Genomic DNA, 27,814 nt, shown 5'->3' with positions numbered 1-27,814 from the left:
CATACGTTAAACAATGCTTTTCTAACCCTATCCTAAACTTCTAACTCACATTGCTTCTTACTTTAAACCCTGGCTTTATCTGTTGAGGGAGGGGCCCTACCTATTTGTCCTTTCACACTGAGTCTCTTTAATCCTTTGTCTTCTAAATGGTCCATCATGGCAACTACTTCATCAGGAAACTTGCCTGGCTTAATTGGCTTTTAACACTTCTTGATCCAAGCATTAGAGAGGTCTAGCACATAGCTAGATTCAGGGATCACAGTGGTCTGGCAATATCCCAAGATTAGAAGCAGCCTTTGATTAAATTCTAGCATTTACTGTATCCAGGAATCTAGAAATGTCTAGCACCCACAAATTCATAACCATACAACAACACTTGAAATACTAAAGGTAGGGGTGGGGATACCAGGTACCTGAATGGCTTTGTGAAAAACCAAGGTAAATACAAAAAGCACATTTTTCCTTGGAAGAAGGTCAGAGTAGGCTTGTGGGAGGGATTTAGACAGGGGAGGGGGAGACATACACACCATTGGAATTCAGAGCATTATTTGTGTGTCTGTCTGTGTGTGTGTGTGTGTGTGTGTGTGTGTATGTGTGAAACTTTTACATATATAGCTAGTGTTATAATGAGGTATAAAAATATAACCACAACAAAATCAATGGCTGTTTCTCAATATAATATTGAAGATAGGAAAGAGCCATCTTCTTGAATCTTCTTGAGAATCTTTCCCCCCTGCACGGACATCTGAAGTATGCCCCTGTTCTCATTTCCATGTCAATAAAATATTAATAAAATGTTATAACTTATAATTGCTGCTTTAAAAAGTACGTGGAAAATCTCCAACACAGTCTTTAGAGTCAATGATGTACTAATACCTGGTGCCTTGCACAAAGGATACAGAAATTTAGGCTAGTATTTAACCATGTATCAGTACTGCAGCTAAGCAGTTTTCAACCTTGGACTCAGAATAAGCAGGAGGAAAGTACCCTGTGGGGACCAACATCAACCTTAATGGGCTTGGCGCATCATACTAGTCCAGGTGCTGATAGAAGGCCTGGTTGCCACTACCCCATCATTTGCTGCTTTCTGAGTGGTTCTGGTGGGGCGGTCGCAGAAAGCGGGGCTCTGTACTTTGGCCCTCAGGTCTAGCTCTAGCTGCACCACTGCTGTATATATGATTCTCATCTAACATAATCAATCTGGGCATGTGTTACATAAACCTGCTCCACCCCCATAAAATTACAACAGCCCATTTTCCAAGCATATGTTGGTAATAATAGTATGCAGCAGAACAACAATAGACTAAAACCGAAATGATTAGCTTTGCATTATGTCTCTCTTTAGATACATATTCTCAAGTTAACACATTTACTGACTATTTTTGAGTGTTATTTTCTATGGTTATGCTGTTTTGTGATCTATTTCCCCCCCTACAAATAATACATGCAAACAGGGTCACAAAAGTATCTGAGTTGTGATTCTTGATTTTTTGAATTTGAACTAAGAAAATAAAATACCGTCTATTACAGTTTGGTATAGTGCTGTATAGTGCTGTATCTTTCCTAAGGACAAATTCTAAGTTTTCAGATCTGCATCTTTTGCAGGCAAACAGATTTTCAGGAGGCAGATACAGGCTGCATTTGACCTTTTCCTCCATTCTCCGCCCCTTATATAGGAGACAAATGATGACGACTCATTAGTATTCATAAGAAGTCATCAAAGTGGGCTGATTTCCCTTAGAATAAATATGATTGAATTAGAAATGCACAGTCCTGATACCATGACCCCAAGTAAATGAGATTCTTTTTTTTTCTGAATGTGTGTGTTGATATCCTTGAAGTTCTTCATTACTGTAGAATTATGATTACAGTTTAAGAAAAATGTCTGATTCAGTTTTCACATCTAATTAAAAGGGTGTGTAAAGGTTTAATTTGGGATGCTGATGGGGAGTTACAAGTCCTAAATACTTTATAGTAGAAAGCCCCCAAAATTGGTGTTTACTTTAATGCTTAAATGAGGATTTTGCAAATATCCCTGTTTTTAAAAAGACACTGATTGTAGTATTAAGAGGGGTTTTTTTGAACAGAATTTAAATATTAAAGATGAAGAGATACATTGTCTGATATTGTAGCCTTTTGCTCTGAATATTTATAAGCTTGATAACAACTGAGAAAGTAGTTGAAGTAAGTAAATAAGTAATAAAAAGCACATCAAAGTAGTTAAAATGAGACAGCCAGATGGCAGAGAATTGCAGTTCTTGCTGTAATTTTATCAAAATTACTATTGTCATGGCATGTTAGTTTTCATAAGAATTTGTACAGTCACTGATCTTATACAGACAAATTAATTTCAGGTTCTCTCATGTGTAGTCACATAACAGCTATACTTGAGCACGCACAAAAGAAAATTAAATAATCATAGTCACATAAACTTGAAAAGCAGCACAATTTCTTAAGTTTATTATTCCATAACATCTTAGGATCAGTGATCACTTCTCTTATAGTAGACTCAATTTGATCTACAAAGGTACTCCCATTATATAGTTTCTGCTGCATTTGATCTTCATTATGAAACTATAGAGCACTGGTTAATAGGGTAGAATTATTGGTAATGCGTAAGATTTTAAAAAACATATCTAAGAGTTTCAGCCCTTCATAAAGTTTAATACTTTTTATCTCTCGTGAAGCAAGTAGGATGAACCGTTTGATTTTGAGCCAATTGAACCATTTAAATTTGTTAAATATATGATCATTACATGCCTTTTCAGTAAAAGATGCACAGTGCCTTTTGAATGTGTCTGATGCGCAAAGAGTCTGAGAGGCATCCGTTCCTGAAATAGGTTCCTCTTCCTTATTAGAAGCTCTTTCTTTACACTGATGCTTAGTCTTTGCAAAATGAATTCTAGTCCATTAATAAGTGATGAGAACTTTCGGAATGAAAATTGTTTTTGGTGAGTCTGAATTAATTCAAAAGACCATTGTGACTATCAACAGACCTTGGTTACAGCTAAGAACAAACTATGGCTACAGCTTGTGGTTAGCGGGGAGAGAGCTTAACCACATGCCCCAGTTCAAATGACACACTCAGCCAAACAAACATTGGTGCGGTGTAGCAGTACAAACAACCAGATAGGAGCAAAGTGGCTAAGAGCTTCTCTTTGGGAGCCCACATGCTTATGTAGTCTTACTGAGCCATAGTTACTGTGCATACCTGCCAACATTCTTCAGATGAAAATTGGGACATTTCTCACTCTTACCCAAATGACCCTCCTTGACACCCCTTTTTGTCACCCCCCCACAGATCATTTCCTAATAGAAGAAAGGTGGGTGCCACTGCTGCCACCACAACACCCAATGGGACACAGCACACACATCCTCCACAATCCTGAGAAAGCTCCTTAATCCCAATGATATTTTATTCATTGGTAGATTTACAAAAACACACACCAATAAATAAATCTTAGAAAGGGACAAGATTAGACACACACAGAGAGGGAGCACTTTTTTAAAAAAAACAAGAAGAAGGTTCCTTACACTCTGCTTCACTCTCCTTTTCTTTCCTCCAAGGTAACCATGCCTTTTGCCCGCCCCTCAGAGCTGGTGTGTTGTGCAGGGCTGGTCCTCAGCCATGGCAGCCTCTCTTCCACCTCCTCCTCCTCCTCCACCACCACCACCTCCTCCTCCTCCTCCTCCACCACCACCACCACCACCACCACCTCCTCCTCCTCACCTGCTCTCCAGCAGTCACTATGAGCTGCCCAAGGTAGGAGGCTGACAGCAGTGGCCATGGAGAGGCAATGGGATGCTCTCTCACAGCTGCCTCTGCCGCGTGGACCAAGTGCCGGCTCATCCTCCTTCCTGAGCTCGGTTCTGGTGGCCCTGGCAGGGGAAATAGGCACATTCCAGGATCAAATCAGAAGCTGCAATGGCTTTTGTAATTTTGGGACTGCCCTTGGAAAATCGGGACACTCGGAGGGTACATACTGTGGCGTATGAACCTGGCCAATGTGTTTAAAGAATGTAAGCATGTCGTCACTGAGACAATGGCTATAGTCCTAGGTCTGAACATGAAGCTGGTTCAGTTAGCATTTCTTACCACTATGTGTAAACTGGCTGAGAGAAGACTGAAGAGACTAATTTATAGCATGAGCATTTTAACTATATTATGATTTATTCCAAGCTAATTTGATCTGGAAGAAAACTGGGGTAAAAAACATTCTATGTAACTAAATGTGGGACACCTGATTCAAACCCTCACTTGCTAAGCTTTGACATTCACCAGCTATAGCACTGCATAGGTCACTGTCTCTCAGTATAGACTACTTCACGTTGTCTAGGCTCCTTGGAGAAAGATGGAATATAAATGTAACAAGTACGTTTTATTAAATGGACAAATAATTTGTCTGAAGAAATAAGCATAATTAGATGAGAGAATTTTGGTAGCAGCAGTTATATTGAGAGCAGTTTAAATGCAGTCAACATTTGGCACATTTTCTGAATAAAAAATGCATTGGTGGCATGCGCAGTGGGAAAACATGAGCTCACTGATTTCAGCTGCATCAAATTTTGCAATCACTGGGGCTCCAAAATGTATTTAATAGACAGTCAAAAAAATTCTGCTTAAATCCATGTGTACCACCTGGCTGACACATTGAATTCTCTAAACATATACTGACATATATTGCAGCGCATGTATCATTGAAATTTACACCTGTATGCATGAGTTGTCTGTTTCTTTAGATGGGGAAGAGTGCAAAAATTGAGTGTAATAAATGATAACATTTCATGTTCTTATCCCCCCCAAAAAAATAACAATAGAAATGAGGTTCCTGGGATATGGGAAGGTATTCATTGACATTTCAAACAACATTTTTAAAAACTGGGAGAACTAGAAGCCAAATACGTTGGCTTCAGTGTATGATAAATTACTAGGATACACATTTGTAAGCATTTGGGAGAAAAAATCAGAATCTTCCGTCATAGCCCATATGAGTGACATCACGAGTAAATTATACTTAGAAAATTTTCTGGCCCTTAGTGGTTTGGAGGAGAAGATTGAAGTATGGAATTTGTAACAGGTCATCTGAATGACCAGGCAAGCTAAGCAAAATTGGAATAGAAGGTACCTTGTTTGTTTGTTTGTGGAAATTGATAGATTACTAATATAAAAGTTTCAAAGCTATGTACAACTTATTTAGAAATAAACAACATACCAAATACGTACAGACCAAGAAAAATCAACAGTGGGTCTTTTTTTTATTGTAAGAGGCTAGAAAATGTAATGGGTCAGGATTCATTCTGAAAGCAATAGTGACTGAAAGTTGAAGAAGAGTTTGCAAAAAGTGCATTATGTTTTTTAAAAAGTAATGTGTAATTTTGATATATAGTATTAATTGTAGCATATTTGTTGATGATTTGTAAGCCTTGACTTGACTAATATGGCTGAATTTAATGTATGGTTATGTAGTGACCTGGTTCACATAAACCTTTAAGAAGAACTGTGGCTTATCTGGACTGTGAAAACAAATTGCTTGGTTTCTCCTCTCTTTTTTTACCCCTGTGCTACTCCCAGCTTAGTCAAGCTTTGTATTATTGTATCATCTCAACTTGGATTTGTTCTTGGCTACAGCTCATGGCTAGTGAGCTAAACCACAAGCCCTGATATGGATGCCACACTAAGTCTAAACTTGGCTTAGCTCAGCATGGTACAGTGGTAAAAAAAGACCAGGGAAGAGCAAAGCAACTGTGAGCTGCTCTCTGGAAGCCTGCACATTTTTAAAATATGTATGAATGTGTTTTAATATGTTGTGCACTGCCCTGTGAATTCATGGTAAGGGGCAGTATAGCAATATCAAAAGAAAGGAAGAGAAAGGAAGGAGGGAGGGAGAAAGAAAGAAAGAAAGAAAGAAAGAAAGAAAGAAAGAAAGAAAGAACTTCAGGAAAGATGATGAATAACATTTTCAGAGATGGGAAACTGCTAAAAAGCCTTGAATGAATTGGTTGTTTTTGGCCTACAGAAAATTGTCTAGGTGGTAACAGTAGAAATTATGGTAGATACTAGGGCTGTGCAATAAATTGTTGCAGTGTGGCGTGTTCCTGTTTAGCCAGTCAGCCATGGCCACCTCTAGGACACTCCAAGCTATTTCCTTCCCAACCAATTTTCAGTGTCTCCCAGCCAACAGTCAGCATTCCCTGACCCCTGAACACACATGGTCTGCACTGGGCTGCTTTTCGAGTTCACAGCCTTCATTTCTCCCTTATGTTTTTGTACCTCTGCAGGTAGCTTTTGTATCTGGGGTTCCCCAAACCTGGTGATACTTCCTTGTTCCACACACATAGTGCCTTCTTGACTACATACAGTAAGGGCCCATACTGAACTACTGAAATAGAGGGAATGATACTGAAAGCAGATTTCTACCAAAATTTGCAACAACTATACAACGGATAGCCATAGATACTCTGTGAACTTGGGCTTTGGAGCTTTAAAGGATAGGCTAATCATCTGCCAGGAATGTCCAATATATAAATGGTTTTCTCAGAGGGCAAAAGAGTTGGAATCTAACATAAAAAACACCTGGAGGGGAGGGAAGATTGGCAGAGAAAAGGAAAAATTAAGTAAATAATAACATGAGCAGCTGGAAGCAAGAAGAGAAACAGAGTAGCAGCTGATGCAGGAGAGAAAAAGAAACATGAAGAGTTACACTGAAAACCTGTTATTACCAAGAAACAATTTCTAAATATGGCTTTTTAAAAAGCATGTTTAACATCAAATATGGCTTATTGCGTTATCAAAGCTACTTATGCATTTTCTACTGGAGCTTTAGGGAAACATTTATGGCACTTCGGATATATTTTTGTTCTAGTCTAAAATAAAAATTATTTCAGGGGGAAAGCCGTTTAAGTAGGCAGATTACTGATAACTGGAGGGGGGAGAATCTTGGATAAAGAAATAGTCTCTGGATCTTTAAAAAGGAGGTCAATTTCATTCATGTCTAGAATGTATATCACCCAGATTCAATGTTTAACATCTTCCACATTTACAGTATATTGGAATCCCATTGAAGCAATGAAACAGTAGCAAAGGTCATGCAGTTTGCTCATTTGGTTTACCTGTCCACAGATTTGTCAGATAATTACATGTTCATCCTGATTTTATCTAAACATTCTACAGCATTAGCTCCTGCTTCTGCGGCACATAGCATGTGGGACAAGTGATGCTCGCTTGCAGAATGCCTTGCAGGTCAACAAGCTGCTGTGTTTCTGCACCCTTTTGCCTGTACAGTGGTACCTCAGGTTACATACGCTTCAGGTTACATACGCTTCAGGTTACAGACTCCACTAACCCAGAAATAATGCTTCAGGTTAAGAACTTTGCTTCAGGATGAGAACAGAAATCGTGCTCCGGCAGCGCAGCAGCAGCAGGAGGCCCCATTAGCTAAAGTGGTGCTTCAGGTTAAGAAAAGTTTCAGGTTAAGAACGGACCTCCGGAACGAATTAAGTACTTAACGTGAGGTACCACTGTACTTTATTCCTGCAGGTGCGTCTTTGTCTCTCTCTCTTTGTTTCTCGTGTTAATAACAGAGCTCTTAGAATGACTCCTTTTCAAATGATTTTTTTCTCTTCTGTCCTCTGTCCTTAACAGTCTAGTTTTCATAAGAAGCATCAGGTCATAGAATTCTATCAGAATAAAAAAAATTGGAGAGGTTGCTACATTCCCCATTGAATCTCTTATATTAGTCTTCATTGCAGGGAAGGAAACCAACCAATATTTTTTTCTCTCCTTTCAAACATCTACCCACTAAATACTTTGTGTTACACTATTCCTAAAATATTTCCATTTTTTAAAAAGGAAAAGTTTGAAAATAAAGCTTCATTTTATCCGTGGCTTCAATCCTAGTTCTGACCTGCCTGAGTGGGAACCTGTGGTCTTACATTCCTGGCAGCCATCTGGCATTTAAAAATGCATCTCATAACCATGATTTGCTCATGCTTCTCATCATATGTTGCTTACCTGTACATGCGAGGAAAGCCATGGCATTACACAGTGAGAATTCTCCTTCAGAAGAATCCCAGAATGGGTAGTTTTCCTGTCTCCCAGACACAGAAACCACCCACCCAATGAAATTCTGCTTCCCAGGATTCAAGCACAGTTTATTGGTCCTCATCCAGTCTACCACTTCATTCAAATACTGATCCAGCCTCTCCTGATTTAGATGTTGCTTAGTGTTAATAGTTTATTAAAACAGAATCATGTGAAACCTTAAAGACTAATAGATTCATTGCAGTAAGCTTTCATAGCCCATGTGACACTTTTTCTTTGACACTGATACATTGCAGGAAGGGAAATCTGGTAGTTTTTAAGGTACCACAAAAGTCTTTGTCATTTTTGGCCAAGTAAGAGTGAAAAAATACTTCCCTCAGGGATTTACTACTACTTTGTATGATATTTAAAGGTATATGAAGAAGAAAGATACATTTCTGAACCCCCTAAAAAATAGCTCGAAAGTACATTGGAAACGTCGTGGAAAAATGTTCCCTTTTATTTTTTCCATCATTTCCTATATAAACATAGTTAACAATGAAAATACATGCACATTTGTCACCATTGTATTAATACATGTTCAGATCTAATCAACAGGTTGTATCTGAACATTTTACTAAGCATGGGAAACCAGTACCCGAGGATCAGAAGTGCCTTTTGCAATGATTCCCCTTAGGAATACATACTGTATTTAAAAACTGAGGATGAAAAACCATATCTGTCTATGGATAGTATGTAGCTGGTATCTCCTCCGATGAGAGAAGATGTTTTGATCTAGCTCTTTGATTTTTCCAGCAGAAAAGGGATCAAGTTGATTGTTATCAATTCTCTACAGCCCCCTGCACCAGCTCCCATGATGTTCAGAAGGGTCTCTCATTCCTCCAGAGCAGATGGAGGAGCACAAAAGGCTACTGGGGGAACTGTGGTCAGGAAAAAAAATCCTTGATCTTTTCTGTGCTTGTGGAAAGCCAGTAGATCAAAGAGACTTTTGTCAATAGAGGTTTTGATACAACATATGTTACCCCATCTTATTTGAAAACAGATTGGGAACTGTACTTGGCCAGCATGCCGGATCCTTACCTCCCATATTCCCAGGGTCAACTTTGACAGGTTGGAGGGAATGCTATTAAAAGTAAATTGAAAGTGTGGAACACAAAGTGCTTTCAAACCTATTACAGAGAGTGATTTACATGCATATTTATTTCCTTTTACTTGATGCTCTTGGACAATGTGTGTGAAGGTAGACAATGCGAGACAGAATTATTCTTAAAGTTTCAGGAATTCTGCTGTAAAATGTAGGATGGACAATTGCAAGAAGCCACTGTTTTGCTTTATAATGAGCTCAGTAAGATGAGACATTACTAGATTTTTTTCATTTTGAAATTTTCTTTTAAAAATATACCATTCATTTATTAAAATGAACTTGTACTTTTGAACTGGGAAACAAATCTGTACGTACACAACAGATTCACCAACGTACACAGAAGAGTTCTACATTTGGAAAAGCAGAGTTCCGAGATGTAAAAATGGAACAACCTGCTGCAACTAGATAGTTGGAATGTAACTGTTTCTTTAATACCTCCGAAGGCAAGACAAGCTTATAAGAACTTGCTAACCATTGTGCATTGAGCTGTCACCTTCAATGTACCTTTGAAACACCGACTTTTTCTTAAAGGGGAAGATGGGAAACAGAAAGTGTATAGTTTCATTCACGCAGACTTTGTCAGAAAGTGCGGCTGTGATATGATTTCTGTCACAAACAATCTGCTTGAAATTTTTCTGTCTTTACTTTAAAACATGGAGTGGCTTGTCTGTTTTCTAACCCTAGGTGATGAGATCTGCTGCCTTGTCAGATAGGATTTGAGTTCACTCACTACCTGCTTGTTGACTGCAGCATAGACTCACTATGGTGGCAGGGAAAGCCTCTAGGCCACTCAGCATCTGTCTCTTCTTGTAATTAGCTGCAGTCTTGTGTACAGAGCAAAACAGAGATTTTGTGCTGCGAAAGAGTAATGCACAAAGACAGGAGGTTCAGGAAGACTTTGTTAGTGTTTGTTGTTCTTCCTGTTCAGGACTAAATATTTTCTTATTGCAAGGTAAATGTGTGAAGTGCTCCTGTCAAGTTTCACTGGGGTGCAAGTAAGATCTTTTGCACAGCTATAATTAAGTATGATTATTAATTGTTAGCTGAAATATAAAATGTGCAATGCCAATCCCCTTTTTACATTTTACTGCATTTGATTCCTTCCCTCCCCAAAAGTTTTTAGACTTCATCCTGCCAAAGGCTAAAATTCCATGTTGAATTACAGGGCAAAACCCATTAACCCTGTAGGGGGCAAGGGATCCCAAGAGCTTTTGGGTTTTCTCTCACGAAGCTGTCCTGTTCACGCAAGGATTGTCGCTCATGCAATACAACTTCCTCTCCTCTCCTCCCCTCCCCCCCCTGATTCCACCCCCCATCTGCTCTGGGTGGTGAGGAAAAACACCAGAACAGATTGGGGGGCGAGTATTGCAGGGGGAAGAGAGGGAGGGAACGTTCCATTGTGTGAGGCCTTGCTTTGTGGGATACATCTAGGGCTGCCGTACATCCTAGTTTTCATGGACGTGTTTGGGAATCGGACTGTCAAAATGGCGTCCAGGCGGATTTTTGGCGAATCAGCAAAATGTCCAGGAAAACTCAGGTGTATGGCAACTGGGGGGGGGGGGAGGAACTGTCCACAACTTTGTCTGCATTTTCAATTTTGGGAATATGGCAATCCTAATATAGCACAGTGTCTACCTGCCATAGCTTAACTTCTACCAGTCTATGACCAGGACAGTGTTTTCTTCCCAGGCTTCAATATCAGAAGCTAGGTTGGGAGAAAAGTGTATGAGGTTTGTGGGGGTGGCAAGGTGATGAAAAGTGTGAGGGAGAACATTGAGTTCCCCACATCCATGCTTCCCCTTTGCTGCTATAATCCCCTCCCCCAAATAATATGTGATTGTGGTAGTGTGGGGCCACATTCACAACAGACGTTTGAAGCACTCTGATACCACTTAAAGCAGTCATGGCTTCTCCCAAAGAATAATGGGAGATGTAGGTTCTTAAAGGTGCTGAGGGTTGTTAGAAGACCTCTATTCTACTTCTGGAGCTATAGTTCCCAGAGTTCTCTATGAAAAATAGTTGATTGTTAAACCTCTGTGGTCATTGTAGCCTGGGAAGGGAATATGGATGCTGGTTTGCAGTCCAGACTGGTGAGCATGGGCGTAGCCAGGGGAGTGCAGGAGGAGGTAGCTGCCCCCCTGAATCAAGTACAGTAATACCTTGATTTACAACCATAATCCATTCCGGAGGTCCGTTTGTAAACCAAAACAGGTTGTAACCCAAGGCGCGCTTCTGCCAATGTGGCCTCCAAAAAAAATTTGTTCATAATCCCCCCAAAATGGGTTGTAATCCAAAAAAAGGTTGCAAACCGGGACACACACATCCGGGTTTGATGTGTTTGTAATCCAAAACATATGCAAACCAAGACATATGCAAACCAAGGTGATGGTAGGATTTCATGCTCCCCGGTGCTGTTTTTTATGATTGGTATAATTCCCAAGCCTGTCTGAGTAGAGCGTGAGAAAGGAAGTCTGTCTTATCACTCTTCCGTTGTAAGACTGTGAAACTGTACTTTCACTTTTACGCTGTTCTGTTTGTTCTCGGAGCTGGAGAGAACAGACGCCATAACGCTGTTGTCTGTAAATAGTCTGTAAATTAATAGTACCGTGATACCTCGGGTTAAGTACTTAATTTGTTCCGGAGGTCCGTTCTTAACCTGAAACTGTTCTTAACCTGAAGCACCACTTTAGCTAATAGTACTATTTCTGGGTTAGCGGAGTCTGTAACCTGAAGCGTATGTAACCCGAGGTACCACTGTAGTTTAGAACTACGATGCCACTTTCTTTTGCTGTGTCAAGAAAGAAGGCTAGTGTGCATAAATCAAGTTGGTTTATGTTGCTGGAGCTCCCTGGAGAAGGGGATGCCTTTTTCAGAGCTATGCTCACCGGAGGACGCTCAGAGATCCAGGGGGGCTGCAGATAGCCCGGATCATTCTCCCAACAGGTACCACTGTAAATAAATAAAACTACTTAACTAACTGACCAATTGTACCACAGATAACTCAGCTCTGCCCCCCTAACATAAAGCCTTCTCCCCTAAAATAAAGCCTGGCTGTGCCTATGCTGATGAGTACTCGATTCTGGAAGCCTATAGCAGTAGCAGGATTATTTATGGCTGGGAGGTAGATAACGACCGTAGACACCCCCCCCCAACTCTTTTCTGATGCACTGCTGGAGAAGCCAGGAGATTTGGCTTGCAAGAATTTTGCCATAACCAGGGGAGCTTTATTTATTTGCACGTCGTCATTAGCTCAGAGTGGATGTAGATGTCTGTAGCAGGACTATTGCTGGTTGAGATGAACCAATCCCAATAGGGCTTACATTTGGCATCCACTTTAAAAGTCCCTGCTTGCCCTATACTGGCTCCACACCTGACATCACATGAAGTTAGGTGTGGGGCAGGTGGGTGTGGTTTGGGGAAACCAACTTTGCAGGGCGTATTAGGACCCCAGCAGCTCTAATCTGGCACACAGACCAGGGGTTTCTCACGCCTGCTGTAAGGCATGTCTCCAATCTTGTTTGAGGCTGTGGGAATTTTTTTGGAACAATAGACAAACACTTAGATGGCATAGCCTGCAGAGCTGGTTATTTTCCCAGTAATTGCAGAAGATGTCTGGGTTTGGCCAGCAGAAACCTCAGTCTCCTGTACCACCTAAACTTGTTTGATGACCATAGTTTGTAAAGGAGAGGCTGAAACCTCCATTTCATATTCTGTATGCCCGTTTTCTCTGGAACACTCTTTTACAAATGCAATATGTATGTTGGAAGCCTTTTAAAAAGTTTCTTGCACAATATGAAGAAGGAAATACCATATTTGGTGCAATATACACTGCTAATACTAATTAAAATATAATCACAGATATTTCCATGATCACCCCATGACAACAAAACTGCAGCTGTTGCCTGAAAGCTGCTGTGTGTGCCTCTGTGATCTATGATTAACCCATCTTCATGAATCGACCCCCTCCCCTTCGTATACCTCAGCCATAATAGCAATAGCCATAGTGTAGATCCCGAGTGAGGATTGTGGTAAGAATTCACCTCTACACCATCTTGTTTGTTACCCAGGTGAGGAACAACCACCTTTTGAATAAACCACAGAACCAAGGAAGCTATTTCCAAGTCCAGCATCCAGATTTAGGGACCCAGCATTTATTATAGCTAGTGCAAAAGGACAGAGCTCACTCAACTCAACCTGCCAGTTGAGAAGGTCTGCCCCAAGGCACTTCAGAATAAGAGCTTATTATATTATAGTTTGAACACAGCAAACAAAGAGGCATAAAACATCTTCACATACAGGTCATGAGATGTAAAGCACACATGGCTCCATACTGCTATCTTCACCCCCGCATCACCTTGGAGTGGTCCCGATATGCCCAGGCCATTAGACCATTTTAGGTCTCGGATGTCCAGTGTTACCCTGGCAACCTAGCCTTCCGTGAGGGAAGAACATCATAAAATCCTCTTCCTGGGTCTCAGATAGCTTCAAGGATAGCTGATTTACATTCTGGTGCTAAAACATCCTGCCATTTGTACCACTTTCAGGGGTAGATAAGGAGCGATGGAATGCAGTGTGGGAGGGGAAGACTTACAAATGCAGAACAAACAAAAATCAAGCCTAATACATTCTAAAAGGTTAAATGCAATTAAAGTGAAACATTGAAACATTATTAAAATAATAAAAATTTACACTTGGGATCTCTAATTCTTCTATCAGTATGATTTGGTTCAGTGGTACCTCGGGTTAAGAACTTAATTCGTTCTGGAGGTCCGTTCTTAATCTGAAACTGTTCTTAACCTGAGGAACCACTTTAGCTAATGGGGCCTCCCGCTGTCGCTGCGCTGCCGCACGATTTCTGTTCTCATCCTGAAGCAAAGTTCTTAACCCGAGGTACTATTTCTGGGTCAGCGGAGTCTGTAACCTGAAGCGTCCATAACCTGAAGCACCACTGTATTTATGGATGATTCACATTTGTGGCCTATAACAAGGCAACCTTGTCAATAATGGTTTTTCTACTCTATGCTTGTTTAGGCAGATATTTATTTCTGTGATTGAAATAATACATGTGCCTAAAATGAATGGACAGGCTAGCAGTTTTCTTGCTCCCCTCCACCTTGGTTTCTATATTGGGCTCCACTATGGCTGTAACACCAAACTATAGTTGATCCTTCACAACCAAAGCAAAGCTAGTGTACTTCTTTTTCCTGTTTCTTCTTCCCTTGTGGTCAGAAGGTGAACTTCTGCTGTGTTTAGTGTCACTTTCAGACAGTCTCAGCTTAGCGTTATGTATGAACAAGTGTTCCTGTTTTAAAACAAACAAGACACTTGCTTTATAACCCATGGTCTGAAGCTGGCTTGTTTAGCAACAGCTATGGTTTAGTGTTATGGGTGAACTGGCTTATGATGTGTGAAGCTGGCCTGAATTCCTTATGGCTGAAATGATAACAGAAGCTACTACCTAGGACTCTGCTGCTGTTTGACGGGAGTGTGTGTTCTGCCCATGCCTGAGGGAGTCCAGTGCTCTCCCTTAGGAAGCTGTTGCCTGGGATTGTACATCACTCCTGCACTTCAGAACTCCTTGAGCAACACAATCTGCTCCTTCAGAACACTGGTTTCATTTTGTGCTCCTGCCTGCAACTCCTCAGGTAAGACATCCTGCTGTTCCTTGGGAAAAGAAAAAGCCTTTTCCTGTTGTACTTACTTGTGAGTGGCTTCTAATTTCTCCCCAACACCCGATACAGTATCTGCAAGCATCTAAAGCATAGAACTACATGTGGGACCCCCAATCTCAACCAACTCAGGTTCCCAAGACACCAGTGAAGTCGCCCAGTTCAGAAACTGAGCCACAGGTCCCATGCTTTCTCAGGAACCCACCCAGCTTTGTGTCTCTGACCTGCGCTCCCACCGCTTTGTCTGCAGTTTTCTTCCCCCAAAATGGCGTCACCTCCAAATCCTGCTGACCACACTAATTGTTCTGCCAAAGGCAGATGTTCTTTTAGAATTTGGAGTCACTCCAAATTGATTCCCACAGATGGGGTGAAGGCTAAATATTTTATTAACAGTTGAGAGAAAACTACAGAACAAGATGAACCAAGAGAAAACTACAGTGCATTACAATTACCTTACATCCCTTCTGCTGTTGGAAACCCCTCTGAGAACAAGTGATTGGATCTCTGGAGCTGGCCAGTACACAGCACCTTTCTGTGGTCTTTCAGTCCACATTGAGGTTCAGTAGTGTTCTCATGACTTACCTACAGTTAACTCTCACATTAATCACATCTGCTATTTGGGTTATACTTCATGGGCCTTGACAATGTTTATTTTTTCTTATAAGATCAGAGGATTACTTTATATATGGCATGTAGCCAACACAGATAACTATACTCCTGTATTAGCTGGTACTGTGGGATTCTGCTAAGGGCTTGTCTTAAAGATTGAAATTCCCAAGCTGTACCATCTCAGCCTATAACTGAATATTTCATAGACTAAGAAGGGAGGGGGAAACAGAATTAACCGCTTAAAGGACCCAGGTCCAGAATGATAAATAGTCACCTAAACTCCTCAAAATCATAATTGTCTTCCCTGGTTTTCTAATACATGGGAGTTTTTGAACTGTCTTCAAATGCAGACTCACAGCAATCAAACCTGGATGTGATGAGTGCATGATTACTAAAGCAAGATCTGATCTTTCTAGACACAGTTGCATTTGGCATTGCAGCATAAGATGGCAGGAGACACTCCTGGCCACAGAGGCAAGCTGTGCTTCCACAGGAGGTCCCCAAAGCTACTAACTTGATCCTTTAGAGAGAAGGCAACTTCATCCTAGATCAGTAATATCTGTTGTGACATTCTACTCAGATCCAGAGTAGATTCCAATGTATATTCCAGTGTAACAACTTAAACACGTAGGAGGATTCCCAAAAATTATACCAGAGGCAATTGTATTTCATCCAGTAGAGCTTTACTGCTACTGATGGCAAATGAGCATAATGGTCACAAATCCAATACGTTCAGGATTGGCACTGTCCATAAGAAATCCAGTTGCAGCAGACTTAAACTTACAACAACTTATAATAAGTATAAACCATAACACTTTATACAGAACACCACATCAGACGGACAAGAGATAGAAAAAGAAAGTGTGAAAGACGGGCTCCTTCTGGCCTCTTATTAAAGTCAGCATGACCTTCACAGAAAGAGATAACAGAACCGGTTTAAACCAGCTGTACTCAGCTTCTCTGAAGGAATAACCCAAACTTCATGAAGTTTCTGTCACACAGAGAAGCTTCCAGAACCCTCTTGAATTAAGTAGAATAGGAAAGATCTCTACACATCAGATCCAAACTTTCTCCACTAAGAAATGCAAACTGACAATATCACCCCTTTCAAATCAGTCAGCTTCCTCACTTGGAGACCCAAGTTTGAGAAGCCCTGCCAAAGAAACATTAAAGATGTCAGTAAAAAAGCAGGGTTTTTGCAAAGAATAAAATTAAAAATTAAAAAAAAATTAACAATAAAGAGAGTAAAACCTATCAGATACATTCTTACTGTGGACCTTATCTTTGTGTTGAGCCCCCTTGGATGCTGAATGTAGAAAGGCGGGGTATAAATTTAAGTAACTAATTTTAAAAAGTAATTGCACACACAGTTCAGTAAAATGCATAGAATAGCAGAAGACATTACTACTTTACTTCATGCATGTAACCTAGCACACACCTTAAATTTACTTAAGGTTCATAGCTACCAGGCTCCTTTTTATTTTAAGGTTAAGTTTAGAGTCCCAGAAGCTTTTCCTTATATAATTTTGATGGAAAACCACAGTGCAGCCAGTACGTACTTTTAAATAAAAGATATTTTAAGGACATTTCAGTATGTCCTTTTCTTCTGGGTCACTGCATTCACATTCAGCAACAAAAGGATGTGGTCTTTATGCAATTTTTCCCTTTGAGCATTCAGTTTTAAATGCACTGGCCTAATGCGAAAGGTCAGTACCTCAACGGAAGAAAACAATAACTATGCGACATGATGTCACACACAGAAGTCTTGTAATTTGCTTTTATCTGTTGTTATTTTTTTCTGAATGTATTACATTTTTATGCAGCACTTGTGTCTTCTCTTTAATTTTTCCTCTTGTTGCTACCTTGAACTCTTAAGTTTCATGGGGACAGCACCTCCTGTCAGCTAGGAGGTGCCAATTTACTACTGTGAAAGAGAAGACTGAGTTTTCTCAACTCACTGGCAACGACTTTCTAAGGAACAGCTGTATCAGCTGAAGGCCCTGTCAGTTGGCAGCATTAGTGATGCCAGTACTATTTCTTAAATTATTTCTGTTGAGATAGGCATACAATGGGCCTTAGAAAGCACTGCAAATAACAAGGCCAGTGGAAGTGATGGTATTCCAGCTGAACTATTTAAAATTTTAAAAGATGATGCTGTTAAGGTGCTACACTCAATATGCCAGCAAGTTTGGAAAACTCAGCAGTGGCCAGAGGATTGGAGAAGATCAGTCTACATCCCAATCCCAAAGAAGGGCAGTGCTAAAGAATGCTCCAACTACCGCACAATTGCACTCATTTCACACGCTAGAAAGGTTATGCTTAAAATTCTACAAGGAAGGCTCAAGCAGTATGTGGACCGAGAACTCCCAGAAGTGCAAGCTGGATTTAGAAGAGGCAGAGGAACCAGAGACCAAATTGCAAACATGCGCTGAATTATGGAGAAAGCTGAGAGTTCCAGAAAGACATCTACTTCTGCTTCATTGACTATGCAAAAGCCTTTGACTGTGTCGACCACAGCAAACTATGGCAAGTTCTTAAAGGAATGGGAGTGCCTGATCACCTCATCTGTCTCCTGAGAAATCTCTATGTGGGACAAGAAGCTACAGTTAGAACTGGATATGGAACAACTGATTGGTTCAAAATTGGGAAAGGAGTACGGCAAGGCTGTATTTTGTCTCCCTGTTTATTTAACTTATATGCAGAATTCATCATGCGAAAGGCTGGGCTGGATGAATCCAAAGCCAGAATTAAGATTGCTGGAAGAAATATCAACAACCTCAGATATGCAGATGACACAACCTTGATGGCAGAAAGTGAGGAGGAATTAAAGAACCTTTTATTGAGGGTGAAAGAGGAAAGCGCAAAATATGGTCTGAAGCTCAACATCAAAAAAATGAAGATCATGGCCACTGGTCCCATCACCTTCTGGCAAATAGAAGGGGAGGAAATGGAGGCAGTGAGAGATTTTACTTTCTTGGGCTCCATGATCACTGCAGATGGTGACAGCAGCCACGAAATTAAGAGACGCCTGCTTCTTGGGAGGAAAGCAATGACAAACCTAGACAGCATCTTAAAAGGAGAGACATCACCTTGCCAACAAAGGTCCGTATAGTAAAAGCTATGGTTTTCCCAGTAGTGATGTATGGAAGTGAGAGCTGGACCATAAAGAAGGCTGATCGCCGAAGAATTGATGCTTTTGAATTATGGTGCTGGAGGAGACTCTTGAGAGTCCCATGGGATCTGGTCTCCCCAAGGGTTTTAAGCAATCATAAATTTTTAGAGTCAGAAAGGAACCCAAGGGGCGTCCAGTCCAAATCTTCAATGCCAGGACTCAACTTAAAGCATCCATGACAGATGGCCATCCAACCTCTGCTTAAAACCCTTCAAGGACAGAGAGTCCACCACCTTCTGAGGGAGTTTGCTCCACTGTCAAACAGCTCTTACCGTCATAAAGTTTCTTCCTGATGTTTTCGTCAGAATCTCCTTTCTTGTAACTTGAATCCATTGGTTAGAGTCCTACCCTCCAGAGCAGGAGAAAACAAACTTGCTTCATCATCCATGTGGCAGCCCTATAGATTTTTGAATATGGCTAGCATACCTCCTCTCAGTCTCCTCTTCTCCAGGCTAAACATACCCAACTCCCTCAACCATTCCTCATAAGGCTTGGTTTCCAGAACCTTGATCATCTTGGCTTCCCTTCTTTGCACATGTTCCAGCTTGTCAGCTTCTGAGGAAAGTGGCTGCTGGTAATGTTTTTTTAATACCTGAATTGCACTGGAATGCTTTATCAGGTCTGATTGGTTTATGTGTTTTAACAATTGATAAAGAATATCAGATTGCAGTGTCACAAAAATGAGCATAAAGATAGATATAAATTCAAGCCAAGAGAAATAAATAGGTTAGTTGTTTTTAATATCTTTGATGTTGGTGTAGTGGTTAAAGTGTCTAATACCTGGGCAGTTCAAATTTTCACTTAGCCATGAAGTTTTCTTGGTAATCTTGAGTCGACTACTGTCACTCTGTGCAACCTACCTCGCAGGGTTGTTGTGAGCATAAAAACGGGAAGGAGGAAAACCATGGAGGTGACAGTGAACTCCTAAAATAAAGGGTATAAAAATTACTACTACAGTGGTCCCTCTGGTTAAGAACTTAATTCGTTCTGGAGGTCCATTCTTAACCTGAAACTGTTCTTAACCTGAGGGACCACTTTAGCTAATGGGGCCTCCCACTGCAGCTGCGCCACCACCGCACAATTTCTGTTGTCATCCTGGGGTACTATTTCTGGGTTAGCGGAGTCTGTAACCTGAAGCGTCTGTAACCTAAAGCGTCTGTAACCCGAGGTACCACTTTACAGTGGTACCTTGGTTTAAGAACAGCTTAGTTTATGAAGAACTTGGATTAAGAACACTGCAAACTCGGAAGTAGGTGTTTTGGTTTGTGAACTTTGCCTTGGAAGCAGAACATGTTTCACTTTCTGTTGAGTGTGTTCCATTTGTAAATTGAGTCCCCCACTGCATGGGAAAACACACCTTGGTTTAAGAACTCTTCGGTTTAAGAACGGACTTCGGGAATTGTTTAAGTTCATAAACCAAGGTACCACTGTACTCCTATAACTACTGATGGTGGTGGTGGTGGTGGTGAAGATGATGAAGACTCGTTTGTTCTGTGAGTCTTTGGGCAGTGGGTTTCAGCTTGAGGTGTACAGCTGCATCCCTAAGCACACGTACTTGGTTTAACTGAAACTCACTTCCAAGCAAAGTGCCTAAGACTGTGGCCTGAAACCACTCTGAAGGCTGGCAGGCTGGTAAATAAATGAGTGCTGGACATGTGGACAGTCCAGAATATGGATCTTCAAGTAGGTAAGTGGCAATGTGCATTCTGGAAGCAGTTCCATCTGAGGTTTGATAAGACTAGGTGGAACTGCAGTACACCTTGAGTAACTGATCACTTGCATGGTATAGGGTGGTATATGAATTCATTCAATCAATCAATCAATCAATCAATCAATCAATCAATCAATGTTAACAGCATAAACCATAATAGCCTTTGATGGCATGTAAATAAACATTATGGCTTTCAGTCCTGGGTTCAAATAATGTAGGTCTGCTTACTTATTTGACTTCAGAGCTAATTGTGTGGCAAGGTCCCAAACCCTCCCAGGGAGTGGAATAAAGACACATGAAACAGTATTTTAGGTTAATGGGTGAAAAAGGCCACAACTTTATTGGTTACAGAATGTGAGTGGTATTGGCTTAGGCATTGAAAACCACACGGCTATATCTGACTCCTGCCTGTCTGCAGGAGTTTTGGAAGGGTTAACCACCAGTAGGGGGAGCCCTTTCTGATGCACATCAACTAGGAACTCCCCCAGGGTCACCGCTAGGGGTCGTGCCATGGCTCTAGCCCCCTGTCTGAGGCTTCGGACGGAGACCACGCCCCCCGGATTCCTTTAACGGAATACCCTTGAATTAGGAGGGGTAGGTGATGGCCACTACCTCCCCTCACCTTTAGCCTAATACTCCAATGCCTAACTGCCAAACCTTACAAAGTTGTGACGATTTGCTACAAGGTAGGCGGAAAAACCAATTGGCAGTGCCAATTTGCCAAGTGGAAAAATTCCTACCAGGCCTCTTGGACAACCAAGGTGACCAACCGAGGTCCATAACAAAGTCAAGAAATAAAAGAGCCTAACCTAAGGGAGGGAGGGCGGGAGAACTGGCCGAACAAGGAGAAAAACAGGGGCAAGTCCTTGGTCGTGGGCAGTTTAAATAGCCTGTGCCGCGCCCGCAGACTGTCTGAATTAGATGGCCTAAGGGTGACGTGGCTGAGGACCATTCAATGGCGGAGGGGCAATCTCACCCTGCGCACGTGGGGAGGGCTTGCTCCCAGCCCGCAACGACATCTCCCCGGGAACGGGAAATGGTTCTGTCAAACTTTAAATCAGCATTTTAGTGAGAAATTGGCTAATTTGTTTATTTCTGGTCAATTTTACTTGGACATGTTTTACCCATCATTCCATTCCATTTCAACTTTAACCTGCATTTTTTAAACCCTCCCAGAATGCTATTTAAATGCATATTCTAATACATATTTAGGCCTATTTTTCTCTCAACATACCTACGAAGAAAAATGTTTCTTTCAAGATATTTCTTAAAACGTTTTTCTTACAAGAGTCTTATTCAAATGTGGATTTTTCTACATTTAAATTTAGTCTGAGAGGTGCAGTTCAAGTCATCTTGAACAGGAATTTGCAAAAAATGAATTATTCAAGAATCCCTAAGTTCAATGCACACCTCTAATTAGCAAGTTTTTTTACACTGACCATTAAGGGACCTACTTTAATTAGATTTTTGCATCATCTTCTGGTTGGTAAGGGGTGAACTAATTTTTAAAAAGGAAATATTTCATCTTAGTTTCCATTCTTGAAGAATGCAAAGTTCTCAGAACTTGTTTCTTTAATCTGCATATGTAATTCATCTAAAGACATAAATACAGCTTACTTACAAGAACATGCGCTTAAGAGTGGGATGTACAGCTGTGTAGGCGGGCTTTTTCTCATTATTTCCATTCAGAAGCAAACACTAATTGATTATATTTCTAGATGCACACTACTAAATTCTATTTTAAAAAATGATATAATACATATACCGTAGTTTATGCATATATGTGGTTAATTCAATAAAATTTTATGTTGGCATAGAGCACATTTTTCTAATAACGGAAGCAAATTTATTATTCTTTATACATATGATAAAATAACATTTTCCAGATATACAGTTTTAGTATCACCAGTAGTTAGACTATTTTGTTTGTATGTAGAACCTTCTGATTTAAGTATTGGGCAGAAATCTCCTCCCACTGTTTTTTGTTTGTTTTTTTGGCTGTCAAATATTTACAAAGAGATAGAAGCTACAAACCAAAGATATTTTTTAGGATTTTGTTATGATTTACATTTGTGAGACTGTGGATAACAAAAAGCAGAAAGAGGCATTTTCTTATCTATCCCTGTTACATTAGAAAAGTTCATGCCCTGCTCTTAGCATTTTCCAACACAGCTGTAGAGTAGTTTAAAGCCTATTTTTTAAATAAGTGATGCTCAATTTGTCTTTGATGATCCGCATGATTCAGGTGAGATGGGAGCACGGTCGGGCCCTTATTTGCATAAAAATTAATCACAGAAAAATGTAAATTGATAAAATTTTGCCTGGCTTTTCCCCTCTATTCGAGAACCCATAGATGGCTCCAAGAAGCAATCATCTCAGTATGGGGCTGCATTGGATGCTGTACAAATGATCACATTTGTGTTGAATACTCACTCATTTAAATGTCAGCACTGATGGGGCGGTACATCACTAGAAAAAAAAAGAAAAATAAATACACAGCAGCTGAAGACTATCAAATCTGCAGGCCCTCTTTAGAGATATATGATCTAATGTGAAAAAATTGCAGATTAATTATCCTTTTTCAAAATGGTAATTGTTTTAGTATCACACCAGAAAAAAATCTGCAATTTATTTGGAATCAAACAAAAACCAGTAATGTTAAATACGTCATTACATCATTGTGTTTATTAGAAGGCTGCAATTAATTCTGAAGGCTCCAGTGCTGTATAAAATGAAACAAAAGAATGTTCCTATTAATTTTCCAGCAACTTCTTATCTTTTAGATCCATGTAATAAAAATATAAAAGGTAGGTTACTAATTTTATTTAATTCTCTCAGGGTCTAAATTTTACACATACACCCACAGATATCATTTTGTTTGGCTCCTGTTAAATAAATACATTTTTGAGGCGAGTCAGTATGCTGCAAAGCAGCTTTATAAGCATTAATGATTTTATTAAAATATCTCAGACTGGAAATCTTAACCCTATCACACAGATGTATATTTGAAACAGATTTCCCAGTGTTCCACTGACTCTGAAAAGCTTGCATCTCAAAATCTATGACCCTCTTTAGAATTGTAGTGGCCACCTCATTAAAAAAAATAGTTTCTGTCCCTTCATCCAAGTTACTTCTGCTAGCAAGATTAAGGATTGAGAGTTCTGTCAGTTAACAAGTGGCAATTTTGATTTTCAGTTCCTGTAAGTTGAGGTAGTGATCTGAATACAGTGGTACCTTGGGTTACATACGCTTCAGATTACATACGCTTCAGGTTACAGACTCTGCTAACCCAGAAATAGTGCTTCAGGTTAAGAACTTTGCTTCAGGTTGAGAACAGAAATCGTGCTCTGGCGACGCGGCGGCAGTGGGAGGCCCCATTAGCTAAAGTGGTGCTTCAGGTTAAGAACAGTTTCAGGTTAAGTACAGACCTCCGGAACGAATTAAGTACTTAACCCGAGGTACCACTGTACCAGGAAAAATTTTATGCATATTTGTCCTTGGTATAAAATGGGATAACTGTAGCAGCAACTCATAATTTATACTATCCTTTATGAGCTAACATGAATAGCTTTTCACCAGTCTGTCTTGTCCTGGAGTCCTTGGCATTGTGAGGAATAATAAGCCAGGCAGCATCAGTAGCCAAAAATTGAGACCCCCAACATTCAGGTGGAAATCTCACCTCTTCAAAACCAGAGACATCCAAGTTCGTAAAGGATGGGATTAGAAAAAATCTCTCTTATACTCAACTTGCTGTGATAATTTCCCTAGACACTAGAAAACAGAACTTGATCCACTACCAGCTCCATTTGGATCTCCCTGGCTAGAATATTGGGGTGCAGATCTAGTTTGCATCCCCACCTAATTGTCAGGGATCAAGCATAAGGATAAGAGTCTCAGAAAACAGAACACAAGCTCAAAGAGTAGCAGTTATTTTGTACTTTGGAGTCATTCTACAAGTACCAAATATGCTTTGTCCACTTTTCCAGTGGTCCTTTCTTCTAAAGGGAACTCTTAAGATGGTTCTTTCTATATTTCAGATACACAAACTAGCCTCTGTACTTCTGAGAAAGTATGGAAAGTTCTTATTTACAATTGGGTGAATCAAACTAAGTCATTGTACATTGTAGTTCTTGGACAGTCTTAAATAAACCTGGAAACATGCCTAAACCTAACTATTGATCCAGCAAAATAGAGTTGAGGGTGGGGCAGGGTGCCATTTTGTTCAGTATCGGCCAGGTTGAAGGAGAACTCTTTCAAACTGATCCATGTCTTCCCTACGCACTTAGCAGAATCACAAAAAAGCTACCTGTCCTCTATGCTGGATACAATGTGTGGGGTCAGGTACCTTCTACCACATGTGGTGGACTTGCCCAGTGGCTGTCACAACTCAGCCCAGATCAGGAAGGCACATGTCTGACAGTTAACTCTTTATTGGCAAGTGAAACACTAACAGCACCTTCCACGGTGCTCTGAATACACATGCGCACACACACCTCTAGCTTCTAGGCAACTAGGTCTTGGCCCTATGGCTCAGCTGCAACAACAGTGGTGCCCCTCCCCTCCTCCAGCTTATATCCCCTCCTCTGATGGGTTGCATGCCTGCAACCTGAGACTTGTCCTGCACAGAAGTTGTCACTGCTCTTCCCTTTTTGAGTCCCTCCTGGTTCTAGGAGACAGTGGGGCAGGGAAAGGTAAGGAATCAACTGACCTATCCAATCCCTGGATTGTCACTCTGTCACATCCTCCTTGCCTTCCTCTGCTTTGGCTGCCCTGACTCTCCTTCTTCTCCTGGGTCCTGCTTTGTGGGTGGTGTGACACCCCATAAATCAATGGTTCCCTCTCCTGGGCCTCTGCCACACACTCTTTGGAGCCCTGCTAGTCCCTGCCAGTGGGCCAGGATTTCTGGGCACTTTAGTTGGCCTAATAACAAGCCAGCTAGTACCACATAATCCTTTGAAGGTGCTCCTGATCATATTTGATGGAGAAGAATCTGATGTGCATGGAAGGAACCTGTTGACTTCCTTTATTCTGGCAACAAGAATTGAAATTGCAGAACACTGGACAATTACAAGCTTGAGCATGATGAATGAGTGGTACAGCTAGGTATGGCCCGTATCCCTAATAGAAAAACTGACAAAGCAGACTGGAAAGAGGAAAATAGAAATACTATATAACATTCCATAAGCACTGGTTTAGCTATATTTCATGCTTACCCTAGAGAGAACTCAGCTGGAGTCCATCCTTAACATAGAGAATATTACAAAAAGATCTGGGATAAAATGTATGCTATATTTATTTTTTTAATGATCTTATAACTTATTTGTAGCATAAAGGGCACTTTATTTTTATTCTTCTGGATGATTGGACCAATGAAATATGTAGTTGATACTTACATAAATTGTATGACTGCACTTTGTTCTGTTGTTATTTAATGCTGTTCTAAAAACTCATATAAATAAATTATTTTTTAAAAAAATTACCTCCTTTCCCTCTCTTCCCCCTGTATGTAACTCACGCCTTCAAAATATGCTTCATAAAGTTGGGGGAACCCCCAAAGCAGAGTTAGGGGATACAGGGGTGCCTGGGGCAGGGAAAAGGATGGTGAATTCTCTTGTGCAAGAGGGAATCATTTTGCTCACACAATGACTTTGCTGGATACAACCCATTGTTTGTTTCTCATTGAAGATGTGGTTTCCTACTCTAACTGGTAAGGTCAAAAGCTGATCTTTCTTACCAGGAAGGGATGCTATCCTAGATGTAGATTCTAGTTTCTGAATTGGAATGTATAGTACGTAAACCCCTCTCCTCCCCCCCCAAAAAAACCTTGTTTAGTTCTCACGGGCAACTTTTGGGCAACTTCTCCTGTTACTGTAATAAGAAAGCTTTCCTTGTTAATATGGTGAAATCCAAAGCAAACTGGGACATCATTTGACGTGTACAGGTTCTGAATCTTCTCAGCTATTATAAAAACCGTGTGCTTACGAAAGGCTCTGGAACACACGTCTCTCCCAGCTTTGCACATTTATTTAACTGCTTTATGCCTCAGAAGCTGTGCATTTAAAATAATGACCTAAATCCCACTTTCTCCTGGGGTTCTATTTAGTGGATTGTGTGAACAACTATTCCTTCTCTGTTTTTTGGCATCCTTTTTAAACATTTAGAACTAACTGTGTCCCCCTTTAGGGCTTCTTTACATGTTACTGCTACCGTGTAGAATAATGTAAAGCAGTCTCCATGTAAGGATTCAAACATTTAAATAGGCTCCATCATCTTTTATCTATACTGAAGCTACTTACTTCATTCAGTTTTGTGGTTTAACTCCTTTGAATCTCCTCCATATGTCAATCTCCTTCTTTTTGAACATGGTACTCAGAATGTAAATGTTCACTTTGGTGTCTTATCAGTGCTATCACTAGTTTTAGCGATAGTGACTCTGCTAAGATATCTTAAATCATTTTGCTACCTTGTATTCAGATTATCCTCTCTACATCATTTAGGATGTCCTGTTTAAGAAATAATTCTCCGTTATCCAAAACATATACATGTAGTTCTTTTCCACAATGTAGTTCTTTCCCCACTCCCAGTCAAAGCAGCCTCCTACCCTGCTGGGGGAAAAGCTTGGTGGTGCTCTGACAATGTGATTACAAATAAGCACTTCAGAGGTTTGGTTTGGTTTGGTTTGGTTTGGTTTTGCAAAAAGCAAAACTGAGCTTAAAGGAAACACCTTTGGTTAAGTGGGAGGGGTGGCAACATGAGAATGGGTCTTTTCTGTGGTGGCTCCCCACTTGTAGAATGTTCTCCCCAGGGAGGCTTGCCTGGCATCATCACTATATATCTGTAGGCACCCAGCAAAATCCTTTCTCTGTAACCAGGATGATTAAAGGTTCTGTGGCTTTTAAAATGTGTTTGTGTGAGGGGGATTATTGGCTTTTTAAAATGTACAGTGGTACCTCGGGTTACATACGCTTCAGGTTACAGACTCTGCTAACCCAGAAATAGTGCTTCAGGTTAAGAACTTTGCTTCAGGATGAGAACAGAAATTGTGCTCCGGCAGCGCGGCGGCAGCAGGAGGCCCCATTAGCTAAAGTGGTGCTTCAGATTAAGAACAGTTTCAGGTTAAGAACGGACCTCCGGAACAAATTAAGTACTTAACCCGAGGTACCACTGTATTTTGTTTTCTCATTTTGCATTTTATATTGAACTGCCCTGTGATCGTTGGATGAAGGACGGTATAATAACAAACTATCTATCATCTATCAATCTCTATCTATCTATCTATCTATCTTTCTGTCTATATCTATCATCTATCATCTATCATTCATTCACCTTCTCCACTAGGAAACATTTTATTTCCTGCACCAAGACAGTATTTCTAAGTTGAATATGATTTCTTTTTGAATATGCTACCCAAAGGTTGATGTGATGTTAAATGCAGATGAAAAAATCCGGCAAAAAACTTATAAAATTA

The 27,814-nt window shown here is 40.5% G+C and overlaps 1 protein-coding gene across 9 annotated transcripts in view; it reads left to right on the top strand.

The window, feature by feature from the left end:
* The window catches only part of DCDC1 (doublecortin domain containing 1), a 266,837-nt gene that overhangs the window by 168,322 nt on the left and 70,701 nt on the right, over positions 1-27,814 (top strand). The gene's annotated exons all lie outside the window — the stretch shown is intronic.

This window comes from Podarcis pityusensis (genome assembly GCF_964106645.2).
Source record: "Podarcis pityusensis genome assembly, chromosome: 1".
NCBI lineage: Eukaryota > Metazoa > Chordata > Lepidosauria > Squamata > Lacertidae > Podarcis > Podarcis pityusensis.
The sequence above is the reverse complement of the archived record's forward strand: the minus strand, read 5'-3'. Positions and strand labels throughout refer to the sequence as shown.